This window comes from Oncorhynchus gorbuscha, unplaced genomic scaffold, assembly GCF_021184085.1.
Source record: "Oncorhynchus gorbuscha isolate QuinsamMale2020 ecotype Even-year unplaced genomic scaffold, OgorEven_v1.0 Un_scaffold_1795, whole genome shotgun sequence".
Lineage (NCBI taxonomy): Eukaryota > Metazoa > Chordata > Actinopteri > Salmoniformes > Salmonidae > Oncorhynchus > Oncorhynchus gorbuscha.
In genome coordinates this window covers 74672-90000 of record NW_025746475.1, presented here as the reverse complement: position 1 = coordinate 90000, position 15329 = coordinate 74672, and positions in this window count along the sequence as shown.

Genomic DNA, 15329 nt, shown 5'->3' with positions numbered 1-15329 from the left:
TGGGGTGAGTCAGGGGTTACTGTACTGTGGGTGTTTGGGGTGAGTCAGGGGTTACTGTACTGTGGGTGTTTGGGGTGAGTCAGGGGTTACTGTACTGTGGGTGTTTGGGGTGAGTCAGGGGTTACTGTACTGTGGGTGTTTGGGGTGAGTCAGGGGTTACTGTACTGTGGGTGTTTGGGGTGAGTCAGGGGTTACTGTACTGTGGGTGTTTGGGGTGAGTCAGGGGTTACTGTACTGTGGGTGTTTGGGGTGAGTCAGGGGTTACTGTACTGTGGGTGTTTGGGGTGAGTCAGGGGTTACTGTACTGTGGGTGTTTGGGGTGAGTCAGGGGTTACTGTACTGTGGGTGTTTGGGGTGAGTCAGGGGTTACTGTACTGTGGGTGTTTGGGGTGAGTCAGGGGTTACTGTACTGTGGGTGTTTGGGGTGAGTCAGGGGTTACTGTACTGTGGGTGTTTGGGGTGAGTCAGGGGTTACTGTACTGTGGGTGTTTGGGGTGAGTCAGGGGTTACTGTGGGTGTGGGTGTTTGGGTGTTTGGGGTGAGTCAGGGTTACTGTACTGTGGGTGTTTGGGGTGAGTCAGGGGTTACTGTACTGTGGGTGTTTGGGGTGAGTCAGGGGTTACTGTACTGTGGGTGTTTGGGGTGAGTCAGGGGTTACTGTACTGTGGGTGTTTGGGGTGAGTCAGGGGTTACTGTACTGTGGGTGTTTGGGGTGAGTCAGGGGTTACTGTACTGTGGGTGTTTGGGGTGAGTCAGGGGTTACTGTACTGTGGGTGTTTGGGGTGAGTCAGGGGTTACTGTACTGTGGGTGTTTGGGGTGAGTCAGGGGTTACTGTACTGTGGGTGTTTGGGGTGAGTCAGGGGTTACTGTACTGTGGGTGTTTGGGGTGAGTCAGGGGTTACTGTACTGTGGGTGTTTGGGGTGAGTCAGGGGTTACTGTACTGTGGGTGTTTGGGGTGAGTCAGGGGTTACTGTACTGTGGGTGTTTGGGGTGAGTCAGGGGTTACTGTACTGTGGGTGTTTGGGGTGAGTCAGGGGTTACTGTACTGTGGGTGTTTGGGGTGAGTCAGGGGTTACTGTACTGTGGGTGTTTGGGGTGAGTCAGGGGTTACTGTACTGTGGGTGTTTGGTGAGTCAGGGGTTACTGTACTGTGGGTGTTTGGGGTGAGTCAGGGGTTACTGTACTGTGGGTGTTTGGGGTGAGTCAGGGGTTACTGTACTGTGGGTGTTTGGGGTGAGTCAGGGGTTACTGTACTGTGGGTGTTTGGGGTGAGTCAGGGGTTACTGTACTGTGGGTGTTTGGGGTGAGTCAGGGGTTACTGTACTGTGGGTGTTTGGGGTGAGTCAGGGGTTACTGTACTGTGGGTGTTTGGGGTGAGTCAGGGGTTACTGTACTGTGGGTGTTTGGGGTGAGTCAGGGGTTACTGTACTGTGGGTGTTTGGGGTGAGTCAGGGGTTACTGTACTGTGGGTGTTTGGGGTGAGTCAGGGGTTACTGTACTGTGGGTGTTTGGGGTGAGTCAGGGGTTACTGTACTGTGGGTGTTTGGGGTGAGTCAGGGGTTACTGTACTGTGGGTGTTTGGGGTGAGTCAGGGGTTACTGTACTGTGGGTGTTTGGGGTGAGTCAGGGGTTACTGTACTGTGGGTGTTTGGGGTGAGTCAGGGGTTACTGTACTGTGGGTGTTTGGGGTGAGTCAGGGGTTACTGTACTGTGGGTGTTTGGGGTGAGTCAGGGGTTACTGTACTGTGGGTGTTTGGGGTGAGTCAGGGGTTACTGTACTGTGGGTGTTTGGGGTGAGTCAGGGGTTACTGTACTGTGGGTGTTTGGGGTGAGTCAGGGGTTACTGTACTGTGGGTGTTTGGGGTGAGTCAGGGGTTACTGTACTGTGGGTGTTTGGGGTGAGTCAGGGGTTACTGTACTGTGGGTGTTTGGGGTGAGTCAGGGGTTACTGTACTGTGGGTGTTTGGGGTGAGTCAGGGGTTACTGTACTGTGGGTGTTTGGGGTGAGTCAGGGGTTACTGTACTGTGGGTGTTTGGGGTGAGTCAGGGGTTACTGTACTGTGGGTGTTTGGGGTGAGTCAGGGGTTACTGTACTGTGGGTGTTTGGGGTGAGTCAGGGGTTACTGTGGGTGTTTGGGGTGAGTCAGGGGTTACTGGTGGGTGTTTGGGGTGAGTCAGGGGTTACTGTACTGTGGGTGTTTGGGGTGAGTCAGGGTTACTGTACTGTGGGTGTTTGGGGTGAGTCAGGGGTTACTGTACTGTGGGTGTTTGGGGTGAGTCAGGGGTTACTGTACTGTGGGTGTTTGGGGTGAGTCAGGGGTTACTGTACTGTGGGTGTTTGGGGTGAGTCAGGGGTTACTGTACTGTGGGTGTTTGGGGTGAGTCAGGGGTTACTGTACTGTGGGTGTTTGGGGTGAGTCAGGGGTTACTGTACTGTGGGTGTTTGGGGTGAGTCAGGGGTTACTGTACTGTGGGTGTTTGGGGTGAGTCAGGGGTTACTGTACTGTGGGTGTTTGGGGTGAGTCAGGGGTTACTGTACTGTGGGTGTTTGGGGTGAGTCAGGGGTTACTGTACTGTGGGTGTTTGGGGTGAGTCAGGGGTTACTGTACTGTGGGTGTTTGGGGTGAGTCAGGTTACTGACTGTCAGGGTGTTTGGGTGAGTCAGGGGTTACTGTACTGTGGGTGGGGTGAGTCAGGGTTACTGTACTGTGGGTGTTTGGGGTGAGTCAGGGGTTACTGTACTGTGGGTGTTTGGGGTGAGTCAGGGGTTACTGTACTGTGGGTGTTTGGGGTGAAGTCAGGGGTCACTGTACTGGGGTGTACTGTACTGTGGGTGTTTGGGGTGAGTCAGGGGTTACTGTACTGTGGGTGTTTGGGTGAGTCAGGGGTTACTGTACTGTGGGTGTTTGGGGTGAGTCAGGGTTACTGTACTGTGGGTGTTTGGGGTGAGTCAGGGGTTACTGTACTGTGGGTGTTTGGGGTGAGTCAGGGGTTACTGTACTGTGGGTGTTTGGGGTGAGTCAGGGGTTACTGTACTGTGGGTGTTTGGGGTGAGTCAGGGGTTACTGTACTGTGGGTGTTTGGGGTGAGTCAGGGGTTACTGTACTGTGGGTGTTTGGGGTGAGTCAGGGGTTACTGTACTGTGGGTGTTTGGGGTGAGTCAGGGGTTACTGTACTGTGGGTGTTTGGGGTGAGTCAGGGTTACTGTTGTGGGTGTTTGGGGTGAGTCACTGGTACTGTGGGGGTGTTGGGGTGAGTCAGGGTTACTGTACTGTGGGTGTTTGGGGTGAGTCAGGGGTTACTGTACTGTGGGTGTTTGGGGTGAGTCAGGGGTTACTGTACTGTGGGTGTTTGGGGTGAGTCAGGGGTTACTGTACTGTGGGTGTGTTGAGTCAGGGGTTACTGTACTGTGGGAGAGTCAGGGGTTACTGTACTGTGGGTGTTTGGGGTGAGTCAGGGGTTACTGTACTGTGGGTGTTTGGGGTGAGTCAGGGTTACTGTACTGTGGGGTGTTTGGGGTGAGTCAGGGGTTACTGTACTGTGGGTGTTTGGGGTGAGTCAGGGGTTACTGTACTGGGGTGTTTGGGGTGAGTCAGGGGTTACTGTACTGTGGGTGTTTGGGGTGAGTCAGGGGTTACTGTACTGTGGGTGTTTGGGGTGAGTCAGGGGTTACTGTACTGTGGGTGTTTGGGGTGAGTCAGGGGTTACTGTGTTATGAAGAGAGTCCCCACCCCCAGGGGTGTGTTGTGTTATGAAGAGAGTCCCCCCACCCAGGGGTGTGTGTGTTATTTGTGTTGGGTGAGTCAGTGGGTTACTGTACTGTGGGTGTTTGGGGTGAGTCAGGGGTTACTGTGTGTGTGTGTGTGTGTGTGTGTGTGTGTGTGTGTGTGTGTGTGTGTGTGTGTGTGTGTGTGTGTGTGTGTGTGTGTGTGTGTGTGTGCATGTGAGTCAGGGTTACCCCACACTGTGGGTGTGTTGTGGTGATCAGGGGTCCCCACACCTGGGGTGTTTGTGTTATGAAGGTGTTTGTGTTGTGTTATGAAGAGAGTCCCCCCCCCCTCCAGGGGTGTGTTGTGTTAGTCAGGGGTGTACTGTGTTATGGGTGTTTGGGGTGAGTCAGGGTGTTATGAAGAGAGTCCCCCCCCCAGGGGTGTGTTGTGTTATGAAGAGAGCCCCCCCACCCAGGGGTGTTTGTGGAAGAGAGTCAGGGGTTACTGTACTGGGGTGTTTGTGTTATGAGGGTTACTGTACTGGGGTGTGTTTGTGTTGAGTCAGGGGTTACTGTTACCCCCCCCAGGGGTGTGTTGTGTTAGTGAAGGGGTTACTGTACCCAGGGGTGTTTGTGTTATGAAGAGAGTTACTGTACTGGGGTGTTTGTGTTATGAAGAGAGTTACCCCCCCAGGGGTGTGGTGTTTGAAGAGAGTCAGGGGTTACTGTACTGGGGTGTGTTGTGTTATGAAGAGAGTCAGGGGTTACTGTACTGGGGTGTGTTGTGTTATGAAGAGAGTTACCCCCCCCCAGGGGTGTGTTGTTATGAAGAGTGAGTCAGGGGTTACTGTACTGGGGTGTTTGTGGGTGAGTCAGGGGTTACTGTTACTGAAGAGAGTCCCCCCCACCCAGGGGTGTTTGTGTTATGAAGAGAGTCCCCCCCCCCCCCCCCCCCCCCCAGTGTACTGTTATGAAGAGAGTTTGGGGTGTGTTGTGTTATGAAGGGTTACTGTACCCAGGGGTGTGGTGTTATGAAGAGAGTGAGTCAGGGGTGTGTTGTGTTATGAAGAGAGTCCCCCCCCCCCAGGGTGTGTTGTGTTATGAAGGGTTACTGTACTGGGGTGTGTTGTGTTATGAAGAGAGTCCCCCCACCCAGGGGTGTGTTGTGTTATGAAGAGAGTCCCCCCCAGGGGTGTGTTGTGTTATGAAGGTGTTTGGGGTGTGTTGTGTTATGAAGGTTCCCCCCCACCCAGGGGTGTACCCCCCCCCAGGGTGTTTGTGTTATGAAGAGAGTCCCCCCCCCCCCCAGGGGTGTGTTGTGTTATGAAGAGAGTCCCCCCCCCCCCCAGGGGTGTGTGTTATGAAGAGTCCCTGTACTGGGGTGTGTTGTGTTATGAAGAGGTCCCCCCACCCAGGGGTGTACTGTGTGTGTTGTGTTATGAAGGGAGTCAGGGGTGTGTTGTGTTATGAAGAGGTCCCCCACCCAGGGGTGTGTTGTGTTAGGGAGTTACTGTACTGGGGTGGTTGTGTTTGAAGGGTCCCCCCCCCCAGGGGTGTGTTGTGTTATGAAGAGAGTTTGGGGTGTGTTGTCAGGGGTTACTGTACTGGGGTGTTTGGTTATGTCCCCCACCCAGGGGTGTGTTGTGTTATGAAGGAGTTACTGTACTGTGTTGTGTTATGAAGAGAGTCCCCCCCCAGGGGTGTGTTGTGTTATGTCCCCCCCCCCCTGGGGTGTGTTTGTGTTATGAAGAGAGTCCCCCACCCCCAGGGGTGTGTTGTGTTATGAAGAGAGTCCCCCCCCCCCCCCAGGGGTGTGTTGTGTTGAAGAGAGTCCCCCCCCCCCAGGGGTGTGTTGTGTTATGAAGAGAGTCCCCCCACCCAGGGTGTGTTGTGTGTGAGTGGGTTATGTTGTGTTATGAAGAGTGGGGTGTGTTGTGTTATGAAGAGAGTCCCCCCCCCAGGGGTGTGTTGTGTTATGAAGGAGTGGGTGTGTGTGTTATGAAGAGGCCCCCCCCACCCAGGGGTGTGTTGTGTTATGAAGAGACCCTGAGGGGTGTGTTGTGTTATGAAGAGCCCCCCCCACAGGGGTGTGTTGTGTTATGAAGAGAGTCCCCCCCCCAGGGGTGTCTTCCCATGAAGAGAGTCCCCCCCTGCCAGGGGTGTGTTGTGTTATGAAGAGAGTCCCCCCCCCAGGGGTGTGTTGTGTTATGAAGAGAGTCCCCACACCCAGGGGTGTGTTGTGTTATGAAGAGAGTCCCCCCACCCACCCAGGGGTGTGTTGTGTTATGAAGAGAGTCCCCCCCCCCAGGGGTGTGTTGTGTTATGAAGAGAGATCCCATTTGGCCTTTGTGTTATGAAGGTCCCCCCCCAGGGGTGTGTTGTGTTATGAAGAGAGTCCCCCCCCGTGTTGTGTTATGAAGAGAGTCCCCTGACCCAGGGGTGTGTTGTGTTATGAAGAGAGTCCCCCCCACCCCAGGGGTGTGTTGTGTTATGAAGAGAGTTTATCCCCCCCCCCAGGGGTGTGTTGTGTTATGAAGAGAGTCCCCCCCCCAGGGGTGTGTTGTGTTATGAAGAGAGTCCCCCAGGGGGTGTGTTGTGTTATGAAGAGAGTCCCCCCCAGGGGTGTGTTGTGTTATGAAGAGAGTCCCCCCTCCCCAGGGGTGTGTTGTGTTATGAAGAGAGTCCCCCCTCCCCAGGGGTGTGTTGTGTTATGAAGAGAGTCCCCCCCCCCCAGGGGTGTGTTGTGTTATGAAGAGAGTCCCCCCCCCCCAGGGGTGTGTTGTGTTATGAAGAGAGTCCCCCCCCCAGGGGTGTGTTGTGTTATGAAGAGAGTCCCCCCCCCCCCCAGGGGTGTGTTGTGTTATGAAGAGAGTCCCCCCCCCCCCAGGGGTGTCCCCCCCCCCCCACCCAGGGGTGTGTTGTGTTATGAAGAGAGTCCCCCCCCCCCCTCCTCCAGGGGTGTGTTGTGTTATGAAGAGAGTCCCCCCCCCAGGGGTGTGTTGTGTTATGAAGAGAGTCCCCCCCCCCCCCAGGGGTGTGTTGTGTTATGAAGAGAGTCCCCCCCCCCCAGGGGTGTGTTGTGTTATGAAGAGAGTCCCCCCCCCAGGGGTGTGTTGTGTTATGAAGAGAGTCCCCCCCCAGGGGTGTGTTGTGTTATGAAGAGAGTCCCCCCCAGGGGTGTGTTGTGTTATGAAGAGAGTCCCCCCCCCAGGGGTGTGTTGTGTTATGAAGAGAGTCCCCCCCCCCAGGGGTGTGTTGTGTTATGAAGAGAGTCCCCCCCCCCAGGGGTGTGTTGTGTTATGAAGAGAGTCCCCCCCCCCAGGGGTGTGTTGTGTTATGAAGAGAGTCCCCCCCCCAGGGGTGTGTTGTGTTATGAAGAGAGTCCCCCCCCAGGGTGTGTTGTGTTATGAAGAGAGTCCCCCCCCCCAGGGGTGTGTTGTGTTATGAAGAGAGTCCCCCCCCCCAGGGGTGTGTTGTGTTATGAAGAGAGTCCCCCCCCCCAGGGGTGTGTTGTGTTATGAAGAGAGGAGCAGTTAGAAGACAGTTAGATAGGGGTGTGTTGTGTTATGAAGAGAGTCCCCCCACCCAGGGGTGTTAGAAGAGAGTATGTGTTTGAATGAAGAGACAGTTAGGGGTGTGTTGTGTTATGAAGAGGAGTCCCCCCCCCCCAGGGGTGTGTTGTGTTATGAAGAGACCCCCCCAGGGGTGTGTTGTGTTATGAAGAGACCCCCCCCCCCAGGGGTGTGTTGTGTTATGAAGAGAGTCCCCCCCCCCCAGGGGTGTGTTGTGTTATGAAGAGAGTCCCCCCCCCCCCCCCAGGGGTGTGTTGTGTTATGAAGAGGAGACAGTTAGGGGTGTGTTTGAATGAAGAGACAGGGGTGTGTTGTGTTATGAAGAGAGTCCCCCCCCCCCAGGGGTGTGTTGAATGAAGAGACCCCCCCACCCAGGGGTGTGTTGTGTTATGAAGAGAGTCCCCCCCCACCCAGGGGTGTGTTGTGTTATGAAGAGAGTCCCCCCCCCCCCCAGGGGTGTGTTGTGTTATGAAGAGACAGTTAGGGGTGTGTTGTGTTATGAAGAGAGTCCCCCCCCCCCCAGGGGTGTGTTGTGTTATGAATGAAGAGAGACCCCCCCCCCCAGGGGTGTGTTGTGTTATGAAGAGAGACCCAGGGGTGTGTTGTGTTTGAAGAGAAGTCCCCCCCCACCCAGGGGTGTGTTGTGTTATGAAGAGAGACCCCCCACCCCCAGGGGTGTGTTGTGTTATGAAGAGACCCCCCCCCCAGGGGTTATTGTGTTTGAAGAGGAGACAGTCCCCCCCCCCCCCCCAGGGGTGTGTTGTGTTATGAAGAGAGTCCCCCCCCCCCAGGGGTGTGATATGTCAGTTTGAATGAGGAGACCCCCCCCCAGAGGTGTGTTGTGTTATGAAGAGAGTCCCCCCCCAGGGGTGTGTTGTGTTTGAAGAGAAGTGACAGGGGTGTGTTGTGTTATGAAGAGAGTCCCCCCCCCCAGGAGGGGTGTGTTGTGTTAGAAGATGTCCCCCCCACCCCCAGGGGTGTTTGTGTTATGAAGAGAGACCCCCCACCCCCAGGGGTGTAGTGTTATGAAGAGAGTCCCCCCCCACCCAGGGGTGTGTTTGTGTTATGAAGAGAGACCCCCCCCAGGGGTGTGTTGTGTTAATGAAGAGAGACCCCCAGGGGTGTGTTGTGTTTGAATGAGTCCCCCCCCCAGGGGTGTGTTGTGTTAGAAGAGAGTCCCCCCCCAGGGGTGTGTTGTGTTATGAAGAGACAGGGGTGTGTGTTGTGTTATGAAGAGAGTCCCCCCCCCAGGGGTGAGAAGAGAGACCCCCACCCCCCCCAGGGGTGTGTTGTGTTATGAAGAGAGTCCCCCCCCCCAGGGGTGTTGTGTTATGAAGGAGACAGTTAGGGGTGTGTTGTGTTATGAAGAGGAGACCCCCCCCCCCAGGGGTGTGTTGTGTTATGAAGAGAGTCCCCCCCCCAGGGGTGTGTTGTGTTATGTCCCCCCCCAGTTTGTGTTATGAAGGAGACCCAGGGGTGTGTTGTGTTATAAGAGAGTGGGGTGTTTGTGAATGAGGAGACAGGGGTGTGTTGTGTTATGAAGAGAGACCCCCCCCCCCCCAGGGGTGTGTTGTGTTATGAAGGAGACAGGGGTGTAGATTGTGTTAATGAGGAGAGTTATATCCCCCCCCCATGGGGTGTAGATATGTGTTTGTGTTATGAAGAGAGTCCCCCCCCACCCAGGGGTGTGTTGTGTTATGAAGAGAGTCAGTTAGATGTGTAGTTTGAAGAGAGTCAGTTAGATACCCAGGGGTGTGTTGTGTTATGAAGAGAGTCCCCCCCATAGGGGTGTGTTGTGTTATGAAGAGAGACAGTTAGGGGTGTGTTGTGTTATGAAGAGAGTCCCCCCCACCCAGGGGTGTGTTGTGTTATGAAGAGAGTCCCCCCCCACCCAGGGGTGTGTTGTGTTATGAAGAGAGTCCCCCCCCCCAGGGGTGTGTTGTGTTATGAAGAGAGTCCCCCCCCACCCAGGGGTGTGTTGTGTTATGAAGAGAGTCCCCCCCCACCCAGGGGTGTGTTGTGTTATGAAGAGAGTCCCCCCACCCAGGGGTGTTTGTGTTATGAAGACAGTTAGAGGGGTGTGTTGTGTTATGAAGAGAGAGGGGTGTGTTGTGTTATGAAGATGTCCCCCCCCCAGGGGTGTTTGTGTTATGAAGAGGAGTCCCCCCCACCCCCCAGGGGTGTGTTGTGTTATGAAGAGGAGACAGGGGTGTAGTTGTGTTTGAAGAGGAGACAGGGGTTAGTGTTATGTCCCCCCACCCAGGGGTGTTTGTGAATGAGGAGACAGTTAGGGGTGTGTTGTGTTATGAATGAGGAGACAGGGGTGTGTTGTGTTTGAAGAGGAGACCCAGGGGTTGTATGTCGTTTGAATGAGGAGACAGGGGTTAGTTGTGTTTGAATGAGGAGACAGGGGTTAGTATGTCAGTTTGAATGAGGAGACAGGGGTGTGTTGTGTTATGAAGAGGAGACAGGGGTTAGTGTTATGAAGAGAGTTTGAATGAGGAGACAGTTAGATATGTCAGTTTGAATGAGGAGAGTTATATATGTGTTTGAATGAAGTGACAGTTAGATATGTCGTTTGAATGAGGAGACAGTTAGATATGTCGTTTGAATGAGGAGACAGTTAGTATGTGTTTGAATGAGGAGACAGTTAGGGGTGTGTTTGAATGAGGAGACAGTTAGATATGTCGTTTGAATGAGGAGACAGTTATATATGAAGAGAGTCCCCCCTGCCAGTTTGAATGAGGAGACAGTTGATTGTAGTTTGAATGAGGAGACAGTTAGATATGTCAGTTTGAATGAGGAGACAGTTAGATATGTCAGTTTGAATGAGGAGACAGTTAGATATGTCAGTTTGAATGAGGAGACAGTTAGATATGTCAGTTTGAATGAGGAGACAGTTAGATATGTCGTTTGAATGAGGAGACAGTTAGATATGTCGTTTGAATGAGGAGACAGTTAGATATGTCGTTTGAATGAGGAGACAGTTAGATATGTCGTTTGAATGAGGAGACAGTTAGATATGTCAGTTTGAATGAGGAGACAGTTAGATATGTCAGTTTGAATGAGGAGACAGTTAGATATGTCAGTTTGAATGAGGAGACAGTTATATATGTCGTTTGAATGAGGAGACAGTTACATGTGTTAGTTGGTTGGAAGTGACTGAATGAAAGTTAGCCTGTCGTTTTTGTGAGGCTGTTAGACATTCAGTTTGAATGAGGAGACAGTTATCATATGTCCCACTTTGAATAAGGGCCCTTAGCAACGTCAGGCTTTTCATGACACAGAGCCTGATGGGAGTTTGAATCAAACATCAGACTTTCACACAAGCTTAAACGTGTTTCTGCTTTGAATGAGAGACAGTTATATATGTCAGACCGAATGAGGAGACAGTTAACTCCCAACACATAATTAGATATTGTACAGCTTGAATGGGAGGAACAGTTAGATCAGTGAACAAATGACAAATAGTTTATCAGTGATTAAAGAATCAAAAACAATATGTGAATTAATGAGGAGACAGTTAGATATCCTCGTTTGAATGAGGAGACAGTTCCTATGTCCCCCTTGAGGACACTACAGTTAGATATGTCTTTGAATGAGGAGACAGTTAGATATGTCTTTTCCCTGACACTACAGACAGAGTCTCCCATGTCCTTAGTTGGTTCCCTTCACTGAAGACAAGTCTCCCCCTGTTTTTAGTGAGGCTTTCCATTCACACTACAGACAGTCAGCATCCACCTCCTCCTGTACTAAAGGCCCTGAGCAACAGCAGGCTTTTCACACACAGAGCCTGATGGGAGTACTAAATCAAACATCAGACTTTCACACAAGCTCCCCGTGTTTCTGCTTTCCTTTGACCCCCTTCACACCGTACAGACCGTTACAGACAGTTAACCCCTCCTCCATAATGAGGTATTGTACAGCTTTCCCTTCAGATCAGTGAACAAATGACAAATAGTTTATCAGTGATTAAAGAATCAAAAACAACATTGAATTCACACTACAGACAGAGTCCCCCCTCCTCCTCTCTCCTTTCCCCTCACACTACAGACAGTCTCCCCCTCCTCCTCTCTCCTTTCCCTTCACACTACAGACAGTCTCCCCCTCCTCCTCCTCTCTCCTTTCCCTTCACACTACAGACAGAGTCTCCCCCTCCTCCTCTCTCCTTTCCCTTCACACTACAGACAGAGTCTCCCCTCCTCCTCTCTCCTTTCCCTTCACACTACAGACAGAGTCCCCCCTCCTCCTCTCTCCTTTCCCTTCACACTACAGACAGTCTCCCCCTCCTCCTCTCTCTCCTTTCCCTTCACACTACAGACAGTCTCCCCCTCCTCCTCTCTCCTTTCCCTTCACACTACAGACAGTCTCCCCCCATCCTCCTCTCTCCTTTCCCTTCACACTACAGACAGAGTCTCCCCTCCTCCTCTCTCCTTTCCCTTCACACTACAGACAGAGTCTCCCCTCCTCCTCTCTCCTTTCCCCTTCACACTACAGACAGAGTCTCCCCCTCCTCCTCTCTCCTTTCCCCTCACACTACAGACAGTCTCCCCCTCCTCCTCTCTCCTTTCCCTCACACTACAGACAGTCTCCCCTCCTCCTCTCTCCTTTCCCTTCACACTACAGACAGTCTCCCCCTCCTCCTCTCTCCTTTCCCCTTCACACTACAGACAGAGTCTCCCCCTCCTCCTCTCTCCTTTCCCCTTCACACTACAGACAGTCTCCCCCTCCTCCTCTCTCCTTTCCCCTCACACTACAGACAGAGTCTCCCCTCCTCCTCTCTCCTTTCCCCTTCACACTACAGACAGAGCCTCCTCCTCCTCTCTCCCTTTCCCCTTCACACTACAGACAGAGCCTCCTCCTCCTCTCTCCTTTCCCTTCACACTACAGACAGTCTCCCCCTCCTCCTCTCTCCTTTCCCCTCACACTACAGACAGAGTCTCCCCCCTCCCCCTCCTCCTCTCTCCTTTCCCTTCACACTCCAGACATAGTCCCCCCCTCTTCTCTCCTTTCCCCTCACACTCCAGCAATCAACGCACCCCTCGCCCTCCCTCCCACTCCCCCTCCCTCCCCCTGTTCGCTGGTGTGAATGCATAACTGGACCCTGATTTGCTGCTTTGTGGGAACAGGGTACAGGTGTGTGTGTGTGTGTGTGTGTGTGTGTGTGTGTGTGTGTGTGTGTGTGTGTGTGTGTGTGTGTGTGTGTGTGTGTGTGTGTGTGTGTGTGTGTGTGTGTGTGTGTGTGTGTGTGTGTGTGTGTGTGTGTGTGTGTGTGTGTGTGTGTGTGTGTGTGTGTGTGTCTACATGTCACTGAGAACTCTCTCTCTCTCCCTCTCTCTCTTCCTCTCTCTCTCTTTCTCTCTCTCTCTCTTTTTCTCTCTCTCTCTCTCTCTTGCTTTCTCTCGCTCTCACTCTCTCTCTCTTGCTTTCTCTCTCTCTTGCTTTCTCTCTCTCTCTTTCTCTGTCTCTCTCTCTCTCTCTCTCTCTCTCTCTCTCTCTCTCCTCACTCTCTCTCTCTTGCTTTCTCTCACTCTCTCTCACTTTCTCTCTCTCTCTCTCTCTCTCTTTCTTTCTCTCTCTCTCTTTCTTTGTCTCTGTCTCTCTCTCTGTCTCTCTCTCTGTCTCTCTCTCACACTCTCTCTCTTGCTTTCTCTCTCTCGTTGTTTGGCTGTTTTACTTCAGAGCCCTACACTGCCAGCACCCTGTGTGAACCATCCAACCCCTTTCATTCCAGAGGGTGGGGGAGGGAGGAAAGGAGCTGATGAGGGAGAGGGTGGGAGGGAGGGAGCTAGGAGGAGAGAGGAAGGGGTTAGGAGGGAGGGAGAGTAGAGGAGGAAGGGGTTAGGCGGGAGCACGGGCCTGACCCGGAAGCTCCAACCTGTCTCCTCTCTCTCCACAGAGTCCCTAATGATGTACAGAGACTAGTTACCAGTTCTCCCTGTCTTCCAGAAAACTCCTTATCTACTTCAAAGTTAAAAATACATTTAAAAATGTCTGGGAAGGGGAGAGGAACAGAGCACAGAGCTTTGCAGTGGGGTGGGGGGTGTTCAAGGTGGGAGGTGGGATAGAAACCATGCACAGAGAGAACCAAGCAGTACAATGAACCTACGGCAGGACATTAACTTTAACCCGATCAGTCCTGAGACCCCAAGCAAAAAAAAATTAAAAAATGGCCTTTTCATTTACCTGACTTTCATTCATCTGAGCATCCAGTCCTTATACCCAGCCTCACAATGTGTTTTTACCATGTTCTGTTCAGACCAACCAGGGCTACAACTACAACACAAAACAATAGTTACATGCATGACTTTTAACTGACAAATGACAACAATAAATAAATAAATAAATATATATATATATAAGGTCTACCGAAGCAAAAACCTGATTAAAACAAATGCATTGATATGAAATGCTGTAAGTACATGAATTGTCTGCTCAGTGTGGAATGAATATCCAGCTAGTCAATGACCCCTGTGTGGAGTTTGTAACAGCAACTATAATGAGCTCATTACAGTATTATAGACACCATGACCTGAGATCTCCTATCGTCTTCTATGTCGAAGAACCCCCGTACCTTTTTAACATCTCTACAGGGGATTGTGGTCATCGTAGAGCGTGTGCCTATTCCTGAGAGTCTCTGTGTTTACTAGCTTGTAGCTCAAACCATTTGGACTCTACTTGTGATCAGTCTAGGCCCCCTGTTAATTCTCTAGTTTAGCCCCCTGTTAATGACAAACAAACACAAACACCTGTCTAGTTTTTAGCCCTCCTGTTAATGACAAACACCTCTAGTTTAGCCCTCTAGTTTTTAGCCCTCCTGTTAATGACAAACACCTCTCTAGTTTAGCCCTCCTGTTAATGACAAACACCTCTCTAGTTTAGCCCTCCTGTTAATGACAAACACCTCTCTAGTTTAGCACCTCTAGTTTAGACTAGTTTAGCCCTGTTAATGACAAACACCTCTAGTTTAGCCCTCCTGTTAATGACAAACACCTGACAAACACCTCTCTAGTTTAGCCCTCCTGTTAATGACAAACACCTCTCTAGTTTAGCCCTCCTGTTAATGACAAACACCTGTTTAATGACAAACACCTCTCTAGTTTAGCCCTCCTGTTAATGACAAACACCTCTCTAGTTTAGCCCCCTGTTAATGACAAACACCTGTTAATGACAAACACCTCTCTAGTTTAACCCCCTGTTAATGACAAACACCTCTCTAGTTTAGCCCTCCTGTTAATGACAAACACCTCTCTAGTTTAGCCCCCCTGTTAATGACAAACACCTCTCTAGTTTAGCCCTCCTGTTAATGACAAACACCTCTCTAGTTTAACCCCCCTGTTAATAACTAAGAGTTTATAAATGTCCAACCTCCGGTATCTCCTTCCTACTTTCTCCTCCTTCCCTCTCTTCTGCCTCCCTCTCTTCTGCCTCCCTCCTTCGTTCCTCCCTCCGTCCTTCGTTCCTTCCTTCCCTCTCCCATTCCCTCTCGCTCCACTCTCATTGGTTCTCCTGGCTGTGTCACATGGTAGCGTTTAGTAGACCCTTCACTACTGAAGTGTCTGCTGCATTAATGAATGGAGAGAGAGGGAGGGAGGGAGGGAGAGAGGGAGGGAGGGAGGGTCCTGTAATGCAGACAAGCTTTCGCCTCTCTCTGTCTCTCTCTCTGCTGAATGGGAATACTGCCTCAGACTCCGGCCGCGTCCCAAACAGCACCCTATTCCCTTCATAGTGTACTACTTTAGACCGGAGTCTATGGGGGCCCTTTGAGGTGAATAGGGTGCAATTTGGGACACATCCTCAGCCGCAGCCTGGGAAAGGAAGAGGGTTATAAATTGTGTCAGTTAGCCCCCACCCCCCCTGAATAAAATGGAAGCCATGTGGAAAATGAAAACTCCATTTCAATCTGAAAAGCGAGGAAGGCTGGGATGGAGGGGGGTTTCCTCCCTGTTCCATGGTGGTCGCCGGTCGGTCATCTTGGGAAGGCTTTTTTGAAGTTGTAAACTCCCGCTGTAGTGTTCTTGTGTAAGCTTGTTAAGAGAGACTGTG